Source organism: Urtica dioica, chromosome 3 (genome assembly GCF_054948205.1).
Source record: "Urtica dioica subsp. dioica isolate 48M chromosome 3, U.dioica_male_clone48M_v1_H2, whole genome shotgun sequence".
In the NCBI taxonomy this organism is placed as follows: domain Eukaryota; kingdom Viridiplantae; phylum Streptophyta; class Magnoliopsida; order Rosales; family Urticaceae; genus Urtica; species Urtica dioica.
Window position 1 is genome coordinate 31,394,339 of NC_142758.1, and position 5,127 is coordinate 31,399,465.

Sequence of the window (5,127 nt, forward strand, 5' to 3'; positions counted from 1 at the left end):
GGATTGACTATGAATAAACCTTCTCGCCAGTCGCGATGCTTAAATCCATCCGCATACTCCTATCCATAGCTGCAGCTCTCGACTATGAGATCTGGCAAATGGATGCCAAGACAGCCTTCCTGAATGGCAATCTTGACGAGCGCATTTACATGGCTCAACCATACGGTTTCGTGGAAAAAGGTCAAGAGACCAAGGTTTGTGAGTTACTTAAGTCCATTTATGGACTAAAGCAAACATCTAGGTCATGGAATATTAGATTCGATGAAACTGTAAAGAGCTTCGGCTTTGAACAGTCAATAGATGAGCCTTGTGTTTACAAGTTAATACACGAAGGCAAAGTTGTGTGTCTGGTGCTATATGTCGATGATATACTACTCATTGGTAATGACGTGGGTAAGTTATCTGAGGTTAAGGTCTGGCTGGCAAAGCAATTCGATATGAAGGATCTAGGAGAAGCCGCGTACATTCTGGGGATCCAAATCTTTCTAGATAGGAAAAACCGCACCCTGTCGCTCTCTCAAGCATCTTATATTGATAAGGTAATGGATCGCTTCTCGATGCAAGACTCCAAGAAGGGCCAAACACCCTTTAGGCATGGAGTCTCACTCTCTAAGGACCAGTCTCCAAAGACTGCACAAGAGATTGAAGACATGAGGAAAATTCCTTACGCCTCTGCCGTAGGAAGCCTCATGTATGCTATGCTTTGCACTAGACCTGACATCTGTTTCGCCGTTGGCGTAGTTAGCCGTTTCCAATCCAACCCTGGACCCGAGCACTGGATTGCTGTTAAGCATGTTCTTAAGTATCTTCGAAGAACTAGAAACTTGATGCTTACATACTCAGGTACTGACCTGACTATGTCGGGATATACCGACTCCGATTTTCAAGCGGATAAGGATTCCAGGAAATCCACTTCGGGATCTGTGTTCATCTTTAATGGTGGAGCTGTTGTGTGGAGGAGTATTAAGCAATCTTGTATTGTTGACTCCACAATGGAAGCAGAATATGTGGCTGCTTGTGAAGCATCCAAAAAGGCTGTATGGCTTAGAAAATTCCTTAAGTATTTGGAAGTTGTTCCAAACGTCGACGAGCCCATGACCCTTTATTGTGATAATAGTGGGGCTGTCGCTAACTCAAAGGAACCTCGAAGCCATAAGCGCTCTAAACATATTGAGAGGAAATACCATTTGATTCTAGAGATCGTGCAGCGCAGAGACGTGGAAGTGAAGAAGATCTCAACGGTGGATAACCTAGCAGATCCATTCACAAAGGCCCTAGTGAACAAGGTCTTCGACCAACATCGAGAGGGATTAGGCATGAAGGACTACACACATCTTCTTTGAATCAAGTGGGAGTTTGTTGTCAATGGTGCCCGCAAGAAGAGTTGTAATCTTTATATTGTACATTTGATGTAATAAAGTCTCATGAAGACTCTTGCTTGTAATTGCTTATTCGTTAATAAAAAGTTGAAACGTTCATTCATTCTTCCGTGTCTGTTTGATGCTTTATGATAAAACATTAGTCTTCAGTCCATGAACAAACTAAACAACTTACGAAGAGACAAATGTAGATTTGCATGAACAAACTCTTCGTAGTTTGCTTAAAACGATATATTCGCAATCTAAGGGTCAAAGGACTATTGACCTCAGTACGATTGTTAGAAGAATCTATGATGTCTGGTTATGAGGCATTGAGAGTTGGAGACTCTATAGTTCTTCTAGGTACCTTCCGAAGGTACGGAATTGACCAATGCACTTCTAGAGACAAGATAAGAGCAAACCATTTAACCTCTTATGTCTCGAAGTCACTACGTATGAATTGCATCGGTCTTACCTAAATCCTGAAATGAGACATGTCATTTCACACCTTAGAATTCTCATTTGAGAAAGTCAGAGTTCGGACTCACTATGTGATTCCGAACAAGGCCTATTGGTGAAGTACTAAGTTGTGAGAATGTCATGAGTAACTTTGTGAAGTTTGTTGTCGGCCCGTATCGGACCGACGAAGAAGAAGACATCGCTTCGACCCACGAGACCAGCGTGAGGCCTTTGACGGCGAGACCTTGCCTCAGCCATTGGCCGGCCCAAACCAATGGCCGGCCCCAGGTTCGGCCGGCCGATGGCCGGCCATATGCTCAGCTGGCCCAAGGGTCAGCCGGCCCGTGGCCGGCCCAATGGTCAGCCGGCCATATGCTCAGCCGGCCCACGGCCGGGCCAAAGGTCAGCCGGCCCAAAGGTCATCTAGCCATGCAGTTCACTCGGCCAATGGCCGAGTGAATCCTAAAGCCGGCCTTGCTCCAGAGCCGGCCTTGCTCCAGAGCTGGCCTTCCTCCAGAGCCGGCCTTGCTCCAGAGCCGGCCTTCCTCCAGAGCCGGCCTTGCTCCAGAGCCGGCCTTCCTCCAGAGCCGGCCTTGCTCCAGAGCCGGCCTTGCTCCAGAGCCGGCCTTCCTCCAGAGCCGGCCTTCCTCTAGAGCCGGCCTTGCTCCAGAGCCGGCCTTGCTCCAGAGCCGGCCTTCCTCCAGAGTCGGCCTTGCTCCAGAGCCGGCCTTCCTCCAGAGCCGGCCTTGCTCCAGAGCCGGCCTTGCTCCAGAGCCGGCCTTCCTCCAGAGCCGGCCTTGCTCCAGAGCCGGCCTTCCTCCAGAGCCGGCCTTCCTCCATGGCCGACTCAGACCCGGCCTTCGGCCAAGGGGATGCCAAAAATGCCCATTTGGTCGCCTATAAATACCAAGGCCCCTCCCTTGGTCCAGGTAATCTAATTTTGAGTCCCGAAACGTTGTCGAACTCGTACTTCACTCGTTTCGCTCATCTTTGGCCTCTCACCACCTCTAAAACCTCTATACTCCACCTCAATCCTACTAATATTGAGCGTCGGAGAGGTAAACAGGGGCACCCCCTCTGTTTCCCCTTTGTAGTTCACACCTCTTTCTGCTTGCTTTTCAGGTGCCTGGACGAGATTGACACCACCAACAGCTAAGGCACGGCTTGGGATACCAAGCCCGACATGCTCGAGCCGAAGTGAGACCACTTGGTCTGGCCTTGGGTCTAACCACTTTGGGCTCCTAAATAGTTTTCCGAAAAACAGCGACAACATTTTGGCTCTAGAAGGAGGGGATCTCTCGACCTTGGCGACACATCCCTTCTACCAGTCTTCTTCTCACTTCTACGACTCTCGAGAGATGAGTCATGGCCCCGCCACCGCCGTGGGCGCCCGAGCAACGAGCTCGAGGTGCGGCCTCCGAAGCCCCATGCGTCGTCTTGGAGGGCAACCTCGTGACAACGAGAGCCAGCCCCGAGACCCAGCAAGTGACCCCGAGGCCCCAGTCCGAGAGGACACGGCTCGAAGGCTCGCCGAGCTCCTAGACCGCCCCGGCGTCACCGGCGCGCTCATTGCCGACCTCCTCGACGCCAACGACGTCGACGACGTCAACCAAGAGACCAACCTCGACCACGCTGTTCACGAAAGGGGACGCACGCGCACGCTTCCAAGGGGACACGCTCGGGCGACCGCGCCGAGACGTCAACTTTCTGATGAGCACGCGCACGCGCCCTCGAGGGGACACCGGGGACACCCTCGGGCGACCACATCAAGGCGTCAAAGCTCGCGCAGTACCCAAGGACGCTCAGTCTCGAGGTCCCGAAAGGGACGCTCCAAGCTCACCATTCGCGTCCAAAACCCTTGTGAAGGTGACAACGTCGATGGTCGCGGCCTCCGCCAAAGGCGTCGCCTGAATGACACGCCCTTAACAAGGGTGATAGGGACGGCCTCCGGAGACTTGAGAGACCGCCTCAGCTCTCAAAGAGAGGCTCACGAGTTCGACTTGAGAGAAAAACTCGACGCTCAGCGCGAGACCGCGATCGTCTTGGGGCAACGACCGCCCAACATTGATCGAGCACCCAACCAGAAGCGCGCGGCCGCGCTTGTGATACCGGCCGTTGGTCCCGAGTCACGAAGGAAAAGGCGCCGGAAGGGTCAAATCCCTAATGACCACCCTTCTCCAGCCCCGAAGCAATCCTTTGTCCCGCTCAACACAACGCCCGACCGGATCCTGAGCTTACGCCACGATGAGCTGGGAAGCCCCGCTCCACTCACAAAGGACCCCGCGAAGCGAGATCGAAGTAGGTTCTGCGAATACCACAAAGATCACGGGCACGTGACGATTGAATGCTACCAGCTTAAGAAGCGAATTGATTCCCTAATTCGAGGTGGGGACTTCAAGGAATTCGTCGCATCTGCTAGCAAGCCATGATTGTCGCGACTTCGACCTTTAAACTCACGCCCGAACCCGATCGGCTTCGTGATCACTTTTATTTCGAAAATGTAATTTCTTCTTTTTTCAAAGAAGGCCAAGTGCCATGACTACCTGTAACGACCCCCTTTATTGCAATAAAAATTTATTCTACACATGACAACTTTTTTGTATACCTCCAACACAAGAGTTTCTTGGCCTTCGTCTCACAAACGCAAGAAACTCGGGGGGCTAACAGGGATCAATGCTCAATCAAAAACAACTCAACAACAACTCAAAAAAAAATATAATAATAAAGTCTCAAGGGGCAGATGGTTAGGCCGGAGGTCCCAAAGAAAGACTTCTCACGTAACTCCTCGAGATGAGTTCATTCCTCGAGTCGAGTTTCGAATCCGCAAGTCGACCGATAATCCTCGTGCCGATTCTTCACGTGGCTCCTCGTGAAGGCTCTACATGAGTCCTCGAGTTGAGTCCGAGTCCGCGAGTCGACTGATAATCCTTGTGCCGATTCTTCACGTGGCTCCTCGTGCAGGCTCTACATGAGTCCTCGAGTTGAGTCCGAGTCCGCGAGTCGACTGATACTCATCGGGCCGATTCCTCACGTGGCTCCTCGTGCAGGCTCTACATGAGTCCTCGAGTTGAGTCCGAGTCCACGAGTCGACTGATACTCCTCGTGCCGACTCTAACGAATGGTTGGGATTTCGAGCTCGTCACCTCGCCTGGACGAGCTCGTCATCTCGCCTGGTCGAGCTCGTCACCTCGCCTGGACGAGCTCGTCACCTCGCCTGGACGAGCTCGTCACCTCGCCTGGTCAAGCTCGCCACTTCGTCTAGTCAAGCTCGCCACTTCGTCTAGTCGAGCTGGAGCGACTTCATCACTTT